Genomic DNA, 15,354 nt, shown 5'->3' on the forward strand with positions numbered 1-15,354 from the left:
CTGCATAAAAACAACTTTTATTTAATTCATCTAAATGAACTAATAAGGAAAGCAACTTTTAAGGAATATTTCTAATCAAGGTCTCCCCGTTTAAAAATTTCTTTAACTTACAGATACTATGAATGGAGCATAGTTTGACGCATTACTTGTGAAGAAAACTTATTTATGACAGGGATTCAGAAAATAAAATACTTCGGACTGGCTTTAAGTATTTGGTGGTAATACCCCGTACCTCCCCAAGACTGGAGCCTTACTACACTAAGAGTATTTTTATATGAGAGAAAGAAGATTTTCACAAGATTTCTAGAGCTCGTCTTTTTTGAAAGTGGATTGGTGTCACATGCAAAAATATTTGTGGCAGCTCTTTTTGTAGTGGCAAGAAACTGGAAACTGAGTGGATGCCCATCAACTGGAGAATGGCTGAAATACATTATGATATATGAATGTCATGGAATATTATTGTTCTGTAAGAAATGACCAGCAGGATGATTTCAGAGAGGCCTGGAGAGATTCACAGGAACTGATGCTGAGTGAAATGAGCAGAACCAGGAGATCACTATACACGGCAATATGATTATCCGATAATCAATTATGATTGACGTTGCTCTCTTCAACAATGAGACAATTCAAACCAGTTTCAAGTGCTCAGTGATGGAGAGCCATCTACACCCAGAGAGAAGACTGTGGGAACTGAGTGTGGACCACAACATAGCATTCTCACTCTTTCTGTTGTTGTTTGCTTGCATTTTATTTTTTCCCAGTTTTTTTCTTTCTTCCTTCTTGATCTGATTTTTCTTGTGCAGCAAGATAACTGTATAAATATGTATACATATATTTGATTTAACATATATTTTGAAATATTTAACATATATTGGACTGCCATCTAGGTATAGGAGTGGGGGAAGGAGGGAATAACTTGAAACAAGGCTTTTTGCAAGGCATTTGAAAAATTATCCATGCATGTTTTGTTAATAAACAGCTTTAGTTTAAAAAAAAAAAAAAAAGGTGGCTTGGTGTTAAGAGTTGGTGTTTATGCAGGAAAAATCACCTTGACCAAGTCAGAACAAAGGGAACAAATGCCAGATCTGAACCCAGGTCCTCTGGCTCACACCCTAAAGTCCATTCCACGCATAAGTCTGCTGTCTCTGGCAGTGACACAATGCTTCACCAGTTCTTCCAGTCTGGAATGAATGTGCTTGGGCTTGGCAAATGACTTGAGTAGTGAGGAGCTTTTTTAGCATCCCCAACTTCTCTGGAGTGTCACCAGAGAGTCTCAGAGAAGCTTGTTTTGTGGAACCAGTGCCTCCAACTATAAAGCCAGCACTCTAAGCAGTGCACTACATGGCCTCCATACCACACTACTCATACTTGTTAACAAGGCAAAAATGGGCAAAAGGGAAAATAGCGAAGTATGGTTGTAGGGCAATGGTTTGCAGCCAACTTGGTAAGCATTTAATCACCCCAAAAAGAAAAACTGATTACATAGACCAACTGTGTAGCTTAAGAGTAAGAAGGGAGATGTGGACTGCCTCCATTTCTTATAGTTTAATAAGCAAATTGCCCCAAGGGGAAAGCCAAGAGAACAAAACAGCAACATCCAATTTCTCTGCCAAGTGGCAAGAAGACCAGTTGGGTGAAGTAGTGGGTAAGAGCAATGTCCCACCACAGACACTTTCTTCTTTGAAGATACTTATCTTCTCAGATATAGACAGGGTGACCTTGGCAAATCACTTATCCTTCTAAGCTTCAAGTTCTCAATTTTGCAAACCTTAAAGAGCTCTATAAACGTTAGCCTCCACTCACAAAAAAGAGAAAAACTCTGGAAAGGAAAATGAGTCTGCAAAACATTAAACCCAATTTAAGTTCAAGTCATCCTAAAAGTATTGAAAGCTAATTTAAAAAATTGATAGGCAGCATCTATTTGGAGAAGAAAGGACCGGGATTTAAACCCTTGGAGACATGATCTGTATAGATCATGCTGCTGAACCAGTTACCCTCTGATAAGCTTTTTGCAAACTTTAATGCACTCTTTCAGTTGTTGCTATGAAGCCAAAAAGACAACAGAGAGATAAATACTAGGATCAGAAATAAGATCGCAAGGGGCTTAAAAGTGACTAGGAAGCAAAGAAAATGATGTATTCAGTTTGGACAAGCTTCCTAGGAGTTTGACTGAAAAAATGATCCTCCTACCATCAAGAAACTACAGGGAGGGTACAATATACACAAAATTCAGTATGACAAGATAATCTGAGAACAGAAAATGCCCTGGCAATAATAAGGGAGAAACTGTTAAGATTTATATAATCACTCTAAGATTGTAAAGTACTTCACATACATTATCTGAACCCCACCACACTCAAAATCCCCACAACAGGAATTATCTCCAGTTTATATATAAGGAAACTTACACATATTTATGTAGTCAATAAAAATGAGAAAAAGGATTCAAACAACTTTATCCTGACTATGTAATGCTGCCACCCAGAAATATAACAGAAAAAGTGGTGGAATGGTCACATAATTAGATAGATCTAACAAAAAGATTATTAAGAAAGAAGTTAAGGACTAGAGATTTTAAAAAGACAGACAGATCTTTGGTGATTGCTGGAAGGAGTTTACATATTCTCCTGCCGTAAAAATTAACTATCAAACGAAGAAGGTAAAGCTAAATTTTTAAGGATTCTGAGGCCAAGCTGAGTGATACACAATTTGTTCTAGGAGCAAAAGGGACCCAAGTTTTAGAGACAATGGCTTGGTAGCTGAGTGAAGAATATTCTAGAGAGAAGCTCCTGAGAAAAAAGAATGAGAAAGGAGAGTTAAAAAAAGAAAACAAATAATAACAGCTAGCAATTCTGTAATATTTCCTAACAACCTTGGTTAGGAGACTCTTATTATGGTCTCGGTTCAGATGAGGAAGCAGAAGCTGAAGTTCTATGATTTGGCTGATTCCAAAGCTTAATATTCCATCCACCGCAGCACCTAGAGAATCTAAATGAAGGGATGCATTCCTATAAAAGTTGGGAAGGGCTAGGATTGGGTACAGGGTAGAGATATTAGCCCTGGCAAGAAGAAAGAACACTTCTGAGACAGAAGCAGAGGAAGAGAGATGTAGCTAAGTGGTTACAATTAGGATTTTCAAGAGTAAATCATAAAATCATGGGTTTTTGGAGCATAAGTTTTTTTTACAGCTATAAATCAATTAAAGGATTAAAAAAAATTCTAAATAGACAGCTAGGTGGCATCATAGTGCATGTAATGCCTGGGTTGAAGTCAGGAAGATTCATCTCCTGAGTTCAAATCCAGAATCAAGACACTAGTTGCGTGTGCCTAAACAACAAATCACTCCAGCACGTGCCAAGAAAACTTTAAATGAGATCACAAAGAGGTGGATAAAACTTAACAAAAGATACTGGCATGTGATATTTGTAAATATTATGTTCTGTGTTCTTAACTGTACAAAAAAATAAGTAGAAAACCATGTTTCTCCATCACAAATAGGCGTCCTCATCAGCCATTCAAAACACTAACAATAATAATTATACTTTGAGTCTGCAAAGCACTTGACATATTTGATCATGTGACTCTTTCCCACTGTTTTCCTGGCTTGAATAGGATTAAAGACAAACTGTTTATTAGGGCCTGGCCCCATGTCTCTTTACTTTCTAGGCAGGCTGCATTGATCTCTCTGTCCCTTACCTTCTTCCTACACCTATCTTTTCTTCTGTCACAGAAAATCCCTCTTTTCGCTAAGCATCATCTTCTGCATGATTTTTAAGGATTTTAGGGTGCCTTTTCTGATCCCCTTCTATCTCTGCCTTCCTTCCCCAAAAAACTGAACTGATTCTCTTTATATTTATGCTGTATATTTTTATAAGTCCTTTTAGAAGGTACATAGAGATGGTTTCATTCTTTGTACATGTAGCACCAATGGCTAGCACAGTACACTTGTATAAAACAGCACAATCAGTATTTAATAAATACTCGTTGACAACCTTTTGGGGTGGGGTAAGGTGATGAATGCATTTACTTTCTATTAGTTCCACCTTTCTGAATCCTTAAGGCCCAACTTCATTTTAAAAATTCACTGATCTCAGGCCTTCTCCTAACCTCCACCCCCCAAGCTGTCAGTATTGTCTATTGTGCCTCACATTTCTTGTACTAAATTATATTTATGTATATATTATTCTGCACAAGAAGAACTTGAGAATCTTTGGCAGCAAGTGCCATTTTGGTTTTTGTCTATCTCTGAAGTCTAGATGGTGCCTTATACTTTAATGCCACAAACTGCAAGACTTTAATGGTTCAGAATAAAGTAGATGTCCTTATCTCAGCCATGTCATTATCTCAGCCACTAGAGAGATAAAAGACAGAGGCAGATGTCTGTCTGCAAATATGTGCAAGACTCAACAAAAGGACGGAAGGCTGGCCCTCAGGTGAGATGCTATCACTTATGCCCTGGCACTTGAGTTATGACAAGGTCTCCTAAACCAGTGCAGGAATATCTAGATCTTATCCCATAAAAGAAGGTTGCTTAGAGACCGTGACAAACAGAAAGGAGAGTAAAGGTCTTACAGAATTATATCTGAATGGTTTCCCATTTGTGATGTCACAAATAAGAAGGCACTGATAACTGAGGTTACATGAGACACATTACTTTCTGGTCACATATAATTCCAGAAAGTAGTTCTTTCAAATTCATTCCTCTATATGACTTTCCTGTTTCTGCCCCAAATACCACCAGTATTCCATTGACCAGGTTTCTAACCTTGGGGTTATCCCTCACCTCCCTTCTCCCCCATCAGTTGACAAAGATTAGTTTCCTTCTTCACATCACTCACGTTTGTCTCTCTGCTAACTTAATCGCTGACTACCAAATTCAAGCCCTCATCAACTCTTTACCTAGGCTTTACATGGCCTTGCTGCTCAGATAATTGTCAAAAGGATTTTTTTTTTTGCGCATGTATCTGACCATATTACTTTCCTCTTTCCACAATGGTTCCTCATTGGCTCTAGGATCAACTAACTCCCCTGTCTGGTTTTTAAAGTCCTTTACAACTTGGTCCCAGATCTATCCTTCCATCCTTCTAGCTCCTCTTCCCACATTCTGGTTTTTGAACTGTCCTCCTGAGGCTCTCCATCCCTTATGCCTGGGACATGCTCCCTCAACTCCACTCCACAAAACCCTTCACTTCTTTTGAGAAGGATGTAACTCAAGTACCACCTTCCTCAGGAAGCCCTTCCTGACCACAACTAATACTCTCCTTTTATTCTCTAGTGTGTCCTTGGCATTTATTTGGTAACTTCCTTGAGAGTAAGGATTGTCTTTGAACAATTTTTGCATCGCCAGTGTTTAGCCCAGTGCCTGGCCTGCAACAGGGCCTTATTAGTCAACACTCACTGACTAATATGGGTCAGAACCTTACTAGGCTCCAGTTACCTCTACTGGTAAAATATGGAGTTGATGAGATGGTGGTTTTCAAGGTCCCTTCTAGCGCCAAACCTATAATCCATGAGTTCAGAAATGTCCGAAGTGTCTCTCCTCATAGGTTCCTGGTTCTTTGACTGTTCCATCTGGTTGTCTCTGAATCCATAGCCTGGTGCTTGGCACAGAGTAAACACCTAATAACTGCTTGTTGAGTGAGACAAGGAAGGCCAGTCCTGGAGAAGCAGTGGGGCGCTTTCGATTCCAGAAGATACCAAGAGTATTCCCTCCAATACTTGGCTTTAGCTCCATTCCAAGCCTCAGATTAAGTATTCCGGAGGAATCCTTTCTTCTATAACTCTCCTCAAAGAGTAGCCATCTACTCTTTTGTTGAAGGCATCTAATAATGAGGAATTTATTGCCTCCTAAAGTAGCCCATTTCACTTTGAAATGGCTGCCATTGTTAGGCCATAATCGGTCTCTCCATAACTTCTACTAGTTGCCTCTAGCTCTCTGGGGACAAGTAAACAAGCCTAATCTCTTCTAAGCAACAATTCTTCAAATATTTGACAGCCATCAAGTACCCTCAAAATGTCCCTCTTTGAGGATAAACTTGCCTAATTCTTTCAACTGATTTTTTGCATGGTTTCAGATCCCTTAATTATCTTGATCATCTTCCTCTTGATGCACTCCAGTTCATCAATGTCTCTTCAAATATGATTCCCAGAACTAAATACAATATTCCAAATATGTTTGAACTAGGACCAAATTCAGTAGGGCTGTAATTTTACCTAATTCTGAACAAAAGTTTTGGCTCTTGGGTTGCCATGTCAAATTTAAGTGCTAAACCCTCAGGTCATTTTCAAGAGAAATGTTCAGGTTATGAAAAGAGTCAACTGCAAGATTAGGACTTTATATCATGTTGTCAAAATTAAGAGATATATTTCTCTTTTTGTATATCCTTTTGAGATGGTTACTGTGTCAAAAAATTTTTTAAATTTTCTCATTTACAAAAATGCTAAAATATATATTTTAACTTAACAGGTAAAGATTAATTTTTAAAAATTGTTTTTGGAGCCTAGATTTATCACTCAATATATTAGCTATCCCTTCACTCTGAAATATAAGTATGCCATTCATAATGAAAATGGACATTTGTAGATCCATGCCTTTTAGATGCTAATCATAAAAGGTGAACATAATAGAGCCAAGGACCCAGTCTTGTGTGCTCTGGATCCTTTGAGATGGCACTCTGGAGAAGGTCATAAGACCATGTCTCTGATGTTCTCCACCCCCTCAGTAGTTTTACTTTCCCAAATATATGTAAAAATACTTTTCTACATTCATTTTTGTAAGACTGTATTTCAAATTTTTTCTCCCTCCCTCACCTTTCTCTTCCCCAAGACAACAAGCAATCTAAAGTAGGTAAAATATGTTCAAAAGGATTACACATCCTTGGCTCCATTATGTTCACCTTTTAAATTTCTATTTATGATTATTTATATATTAATTTTTTCTATTTAGTTTGTATTCTATTCCATATTATTTCTGTCCTCATTTATCACAAATCCTAAGATGACTGTCACTTCTTCCCAAGGTTCCCATTTCTACTTCAGCCATCATTCCACCTCTCTTCATTCTCATTCAGAAGCAGGTCTAAAATTGTAGTGTCCTCCTCCTTCATTCATTCATTCACCTTCTGAAGAACAAAATTAATCAGCAAGGTAACCAAAAGTAAACCCCTACTTTTAGCTATTCCCACCATCCCCTTGCACTTCCACTACAATATTCTAGGCACAATTCTACTAAGATTCAAAGACACAAAGCTAAATTTATCTCTTTGCACTAACTTACCTTCCTTATTGCCTATATACTGCACATTTTTGTATGGACGGAGATGAAGCCATTTCTACATAGATATATTCCTCTGTGAATTATAGGGTCTACACATTCTTTCTTTTATGTTTTATCCACTAATTTCTGTGATACATAGTTTGGCAAAAGGACATAAAACATTATTCTCCCTATTTTCAATATACAACTCGTTTAATAAGGCTGTTACTAGTTCAATGCCAACATGGCATGAGGACTGCACTGGGAGTACTTTTTGGATCTGTATTTGGCCCTCTGCTATTTAATATTTTCATCAATTTTTGGGTTTAAAGGCATAGAAAAGCTCATCAAATTTGCAGGTGACACAACATGGCTCAGGACGGCTCATGTTGGTTAAGTGAGTTACAATCACAAAGGACCTTGACAGTCTAGAACATCTAAAATAAGATTCAATATGGATAAATGTAAATGTTACACATGGTTATACAAGAATCAATTTTGACAGTACAAGGTGGAAGAGCTATGGCTAGATAGCAGTTCTGAAAAAGATCTGGAAGGTTTAGTGGATTGTATTCTCAATGATTCAGCAGTCTGACATGGCACTAAAAAAATTAATGCCCTCTGGGGCCACATTTACAAGAATCTGCATTCAAGGAAGGGGTAATAGTCTCACAGTTCTACTGGACAGACCTCACCTGAAGGAATGTGTTCAGTTCTGAGCACCATGGATTTAAAAAAAGACAATGATTAAACTGTACAGCAAGGTAATCAGAAGGGTGAAGGGCCTTGAAGAAAGTGAGGCATGTCTAGCCTATTAAAGAGAAGATTCAGGGGGACATAGCAGTTGTGACCAATTATGTAAAGGGCTAGTATGGGTAGGAAGGATTACTTATTCTGTTCAGTCCCAGAGTTTGTCTGTGTCTGCTACATAAGAAACAATGGGTAGAGTTCAAGAGAAGATAATCAAGCTTAAAATGTCAGGAAAAACTTAACAGCTAATATTATCTACAAGTGGAATGGGATAGTTGAAGGAATGATGGGTTCCTCTTCCAGAGACTGGCCACTTTTTTGTCGGGCTGGTTATAATAGGGATCCATTTTATTATATGGATCCACTCAAATGGCTGTCAAGGCCATTCGGCTCCCAAATCCTTTAATAAAGCTATACCAAGGGACCAATGATACTGAGTTTTGAACAATTGTTTTGTAGCTAAGGTACTTGCAAAATGGAATTTTTTTTTTTCTGGTGGTCATGTGATCTGACAAGCACAGGTAACTTTACAGAAAAGTTTAAAAACTAGGAACATTATACTAATCAAGGAAAGTGCAATTTTTAAACAAGTGAAGCACAATTAAATAAACTTCAGATTTAAGAGCTGTGGGACCGCAAAGTTACTGTGAGGAATCTAGCAATTCTGTGTAAACACTGACGTTTTTATCTTTATCTGTACTGTGACTTATAAAAAATGAATATACTCTCAGTAAACTGGACAAACATCTTGCAAATATGTATTAACATTTTTTTTCAAATACAGATAAATGTCACTAATACAAATTCATTTGTAAGTATCACTAAGATACTTAGAACTTAGATACTTCAGAGCAGTTTTTTGTAGTCACAGATTTTCATAAATAAAGTTATGTGTTAATTCTAGAATAAATACATTGAGTGGAAAGTATGAAAAAAGGTATAGGATAGCCAAACAAGGTACTTTTCTCCTTATTCATTTCACTCACACACACCATCCTGGTGCAAATGCAGGTCACTTCACATCTGAACTACTGCAAGACTGTGCTGGTTAGACTCCCTGATTCAATCTTCTCCCCACTCCAATATGCTATCTACTTAGCTGACAAAATGATTTTCCTAAAAGTACAGGTTTGAGCTCCTTCCCACCCCTATTTCTATGCCTCTGTATTATGTTCTAGAGCAAATAGAACAACTTCTGTTTGGTTTTTAAATCTCTCTACCTTTCCAATCTTCTCACTATATTCTCTTCATTTACTCTACCAATCCACAAAACTTGGCTATTTGTGATTCCTTTATTTCCCAAATGTATTTCCATTCCAATGCCTAGAACTCTCTCTTCTCACTTTTGTCTCTGCGCTTCTTTGAAGACAATTCAAATCCTACCTCATGTAGGAGGCTTTTCCTAAAAAGCCCCACAGCTAGAACCTTCTTTTGATATCATTACCTCCTCACTTATAGCTTGGCTATTTTTTACTTGTCTTTCTTTGTATCCTCAATACTTAGCATAATGCTGAGTATTTGATAAATGTTGACTAACTTTAATAGAGAGCCTAAGAGCTGAATATTGGGCTCACTAACTGACGCAAAGAGAGTATACAAGAAAGGATGGATGGCCATTAAGCTGTTAGAACTGTCTAGATAAAAGATGATTTAAGGCCCATGTCTCTATTTCACTGTATATGGTTAAACAAACAGTGATTCTTTCCCCACATCTACAAAATTAAGTTTTTATGCTTTCATATACAGTATAATACCATTTACTGCTTCAAGAAAAAGGAAACACGGGGCAGCTAGGTGGCGCAGTAGATACAGCATCGGCCTTGAAGTCAGGAGGACCTAAGTTCAAATCCAACCTCAAACACTTAACACTTCCTAGCTGTGTGACCCTAGGCAAATCACTTAACCCCAATTGCCTAAGCAAAACAAACAAACAAAAAACAAATTAAAAAAAAAAAAAAGGAACAAATTTAAGAAAAGGAAAACATGCTAAAAAAAAATATTTCATATTATGGAAAAGAGATTTGATTTGTGATTTCATGGCTCTAGGGAATTCCTAGAGAAGAAGCTCGCTTTACCCAGGCAGGTCTTCCTATGAAGACCCTTAAAAACACAACATCTGCTACATAGTTATATCTCTTTAAATAAGCTATCTGTTTTCCCTTTGCCATAAAGATTTGTTTTCAAAACTATCCTACCACAGAAGTCTAAAATGTAAACATTTTTACATTTTGAAGATAATTTCTTTAACGTCAAATTTTGCTTTCTAAAACATTACAACAGACAATTAAAATATTGCAATTTGAATTCAAGTACAGTTACCAAGGAAGTGTGGCAGAGGTGTACAGGGAACTGTGCTTGGAGTTAGAAAAGCCTTGAGTCCTCACTCTAACTTTACTATGTACCACAGTGAAGTCATCATGTTAGTGACTTAACCCCCTACAATCTTTGGCAATTATCACCAATAGTGAAAATATGTTCATATCTTGGTGTTACCCTCTACTTCCCCAGTAGATCTTTCATAAAGACATTTCTTTCAAATCTCCCTAGTTTCTCTCAACCAATAATTTCCTTAAAATTTTAAAGTATTAAAATGTTTTTTGATCATATTAAGAAGACAAATACTAGAGTAAAGTCAGTTTAACTCCAGAGCAAGAATGAAACAAAGTCGTAATTTAAGATAATTATAGCAGAATATTTATATAAATGCTTTAACACTTTTAAGGCTGATAAAGCATTTTACACAATTATGCTCTCATTTGATCCTTATGACAAACTTTGGAGGTAAGTGTAATTACCACTCCCAATTTACAGAGAAGGAATCTGTGGCTCAAATACACAACATGTCCAAGGGTCAAATACATAACGTGTCCAAAACAGGATCTGAATTTAGGTCTTCCTAACTTTGGATCTAGGACTCTGTCTAATATGCCATCTAGCCACTTCTCAAACAAGATAAAAGAATCATTCAGTTTCCAATCAAATTAAGTCACCACCACTAAAATTTTACATACTTTCTTTATAAAATCTTTTGTTATGACTAATCTCCTCCAGACCACTAGGTTTCAGGCAGTTCTCTGGATACTCAGCTCTGGCAATGTTTCTTTTGGCATCTTCCTTATTCAAAGCCTTCCAACATTTACCATTCCTTGACAATGTGGGAAATGCTGGTAAGGGAGTCCTTAGTACCTAGTAAGGTGTGTGTGTACAAACACACACACACACACACACACACACACACACATTCTACTTGAAGACTGAGAAGAGGAAAGGGAGCTGGTCTAGGGCAAAAAGTCAAAGTTACATCTACTCAAACATTTATTAAGCACATGTTGAATATTTTCCACACCAAGAATAACCTACTTGCTAGCCCCAAACAGTCTTGAATAGTTACTACTCAATTAAAATCCATCCCATATTTTACAGATATCTACAATGTTTTTCACTACAGAACCTCATATCTTACACCTGGAATATTCAAAAAACCTTTTGCTTAGCCTGTCTTCCACAAGACTCTCCCAACTTCATTCCACCCTTATCAGTTGCCAAAATGACCTTCCTAAAGTGCTGATCTGACTATGTCATATCCCTAATCAATCAATAAAAAATAAATCAATGGCTCCCAAATACCCCTAGGATCAAATATAAAATCCTCTCCATAGAGAATCTCAATTTGGACCTTTTCCATCTTTCTAGTCTCTACATACTCTATAATATATCCAGGGACACTGGCTGCCTTCTTGCAGATCCTGCCAAAGGACACTCCATCTTCTCTAACTTACTTTCTCTGTTCCTTCAATTCAAATCCCACCTTCTTCAAGGCCCTTCCCAGTCCTCCCTCTCCTTCAATGCTATTTTCTTCCTCCTGAGAATACCTTCCATCTACTCTATATAGCTTGTTCATTAGGGAAGGAAAGGAATAAACATTTACATAATGTCTACTATGTGCTAGGCACTTAGCTAAGTGTTTCACAATCATGTATCTCATTACATGATTCTTTGCATGTTTGCCTTCCCCATTAGAATGTGGGCTGCTTGAAAGCAGGAACAATGCAAAAGCATCCCTTTCTTTATATGCTCAGTGCTTAACAGTTAGTGCCTGGCACACTGTAAGCACTTAATAAATAAATGCTCAGTGACTGATTGCTAGCTGGAAGAAAACTGAATGAGAGGAAAATATGTCCAGACATGTCTAAATGATTGTTTGATTGGCAAACTGCTTCTCTTCATTGCTGTATACCACAAAGAACATAGTGTCTTTTAATATTAGCTTTTCCTGATTAACTCCACTATATCGATAACTTCTTTCACTTTCACTAATACTGATTTACTCAGACTATTCTACTGTACTTTTATATATTAAGAAGTTATTTCAACACTATTCTCATGGTCACAGAACATACCCCTAGCTTAAGGCAAATCCTTATTTGTCACAAATGCACAAAATTGCATGAAGGTATTAGGAGTAGTCTTGGAAAGCATAAGCCCAAAAGCTGGTGAATGGAGTAAGTTGTATTTCTTTGAATATTAAGTGGCCCAATAAATTTTTTTCCTAGCAGTTTCTTCAAATAGCTTTTAGGTGGGCCAGCAAGGATTACAAGTCTAACACTATTTTCACAATATCAACTATGGGGAAGGCAGGGGACTTGGAAGTAGACAGAAGAGTTGCTGAAGTTTTATTAACTAAAGTCAATGGAGATGAGCATCTCAAATAACACTGACTTATTTAAAGTTACAACAACCAGTAACAAAGTTAACTGGAAGAAAATCAAAGATTATCTGTAGGCGATTTAAAAGTTTATATTCACAATTTCCTTTCACTTGAAGTTAAGCATTTCAGCAACCCTGGGCCTGGCAGCTAGCCCCAGCTTCCAGTGCTTGAGTCCTCCCTTAGGGCTGGCTACATTTGAGTAGTGCTGACAGACCTGTGCCTCCAGCTCAGGGGAGATGTGGCCAAGGGCCCACAAGAGCCTGAAGAATCAGTGAAGAAATACTTTAGAGACCAAAGCTAGATTTCACCCTAGAGCTAGTCTAGAAGTCATTACATCTGGTTTTACATTTGCAGACACTGAAGAACCAGAGGAGTTAAGTGGCTGGTTTAAATTAACAAAGAGAGAGGAGAGTTAGGATTTGAACCTAGTTACTGATTCCAAACTCAAAGTCCTTCCACTAATGCTAGTGAACCCATAGTAAGCACTGCTTTAATGCAAATTTGTATATTTATGTAGGACTACAGTAATTGTTTTGGAGGTGGGACTAAAACTAGAATATTACACAAGTTTTTTTTTTTTTTTCCTCCAGTCTAGGAGTTAAAGCACTTAACTCTGAAACTGTAGCCTTCCCCGGCCTTGGCTTCATCTTGGTTGCTGGATGGCACAGAATTTAATCAGGAAAACCTAAGTTCAAATCCAGCCTCAGACATTTATTGGCTATGTGATGTTGAACAAGTCATCACATGCCTCCCTCCCAGGTGAAGAGGATCAAAAGAGATATTTGTAAAGTACATTTTACACCTTTAAGTATTCATGTAAATGCTAGCTATGATTATTAATAAATGAACTTATTTAATAAATTAATGAACAAAATTAGCACTGTTATTTCTCTCCCACCAGTGCTATCATTACTGTTCTAACTAAGGAGCTGAAATGCTTCATTTTGGTGCTCTCTCCTTGGAGCCTATTGTCCTGAGAAGTAAGACTCCAATTCTATCTAGCCATACACTGCTTCTCTCTGACCATCGTTCCACTGAACTACCCTGTGGTAGTTCTTCTTGCTCTGGGAACAGTGATCAAAATACCATCCCTATTACTATTTTCAGAAAGACTGTCAAAAGTCGGCTCTCTATGTCTCCATTCACCATTCCTGGAATTTTTCAGACCAAAAGGTCTTCCTTAAGCCATCACTTCTCTATGTGTGATGTCTCTTTCTATTATCAGAGGACCTCCTCCAAGGCAGGGATGGTTCCTCTTTCAAATCTGTACCCCTAAAGTACTTAACATAGTACCTGGCCCATAGCAAACACAATGGTTTTATTTTTTATTCATAGACATGGTGGAGGAAGATAAAGAGAAAATATAGGCATTACTTGGAATAACTTAGATGCTGTTTAACTCAATTCTGATGGCACATTCATTGTATATGAAATGCCCTTCAAATTAATCAGGATACAGTTGGCTACCATTCAAAAGGTTGAATAGCAGAATATTAAAAACTCACCTTTAAAAACATAATGATCATGCTTCAGAATGTTTCAAAGTATTATCTTTGAATGTTTCCTGAAAAGGTAACCCATGCAACTCAATACAATGATTCTTTAGCGAGTGCCTACTAGTTTCTGAGTCAGGTGGTAGGGATATAAATTCCAGTCCTTAGTTGGAGGAAATCAGAAGGGCAAGTACTAACATTAGTAGGGGAGATGAGGAAAGGCTTCTTGCAGAAGTAGGCCAGGAAACCAGGAGACAGAGTTGAAGGAAGAATGTTCTAGACATTGGGAACAGCCAGTGAAAATGGAGAATTGGATGATGGTATGTTGGAGTGATTGCACAAAGGACAGCAGAGTGTGGGGAAGGAAGAAAAGACAAGATTAGAAAGGAAGGAAGGGCTTTACGAGCCCAATAGAGGATTTTGTATTTGTTCCTGGAGGTACTAGTGAGCTACTAGAACTTATTGAATAAGGTGGTTACTTTGTCAGACCTGAATTTTAGGAAGATTAATCACTCTGATAGCTGAACGGAGGATGAACTGGAGAGTAGAGACACTTGAGGCAGGGAGACCAATTAAAAGATTACTGGAATACTACAGGCATGAGGTGATGAGAGCCTGCAGTGTCAAAAGACACTAGAAAAGAGACAAAAGGCAGGACCTAGCAACAAAATAGGAGGTATGGGGGAGAAACAGTCAAGGTTGCAAATCTGGGTGCACCTGACAGAGGTAACTCGGGAGGGGGTGGGAAGAGTTCTGTTTTGAACATGTTGACAGTGTCTATTATACACATATAATTCCAGAGTTCCCAAGGGGCAGATACAGATGGGAGACTAGAAAGGCCATGGCTAGATAAACCATCTACCTGCCCAGAGACGGACTCCATGGGAGTGGATGAAAAGAGAGCCCAGGATTAATGGGCACAATCTAAATGAAGATCCAGAGAAGGAACAGTCAGATAGAATGGGAGACAGGAGAGTGATCAAGGGTGCCCAAGATCAGGGGAAGCAAGGAGGAGAGGCCAAAGAAAAGGTGGGTAACATCTTTCCGGTTCAAGTCAGAGGGCAGACCTGAGCTTCAGGACTATTAGCTTGGCAGCTTGGTGAATGAAGGACAGATCAGAGAAGGGGAATATTAGATAAGAAACTATT

The 15,354-nt window shown here is 37.8% G+C and overlaps 1 protein-coding gene across 1 annotated transcript in view; it reads right to left on the bottom strand.

Annotated features, from left to right (window-relative positions):
* KPNA4 (karyopherin subunit alpha 4) overlaps positions 1-15,354 on the bottom strand; it is a 46,058-nt gene that overhangs the window by 25,069 nt on the left and 5,635 nt on the right. The window lies entirely within an intron of this gene.

Source organism: Antechinus flavipes, chromosome 3 (genome assembly GCF_016432865.1).
Source record: "Antechinus flavipes isolate AdamAnt ecotype Samford, QLD, Australia chromosome 3, AdamAnt_v2, whole genome shotgun sequence".
Classification (NCBI taxonomy): Eukaryota; Metazoa; Chordata; class Mammalia; order Dasyuromorphia; family Dasyuridae; genus Antechinus; species Antechinus flavipes.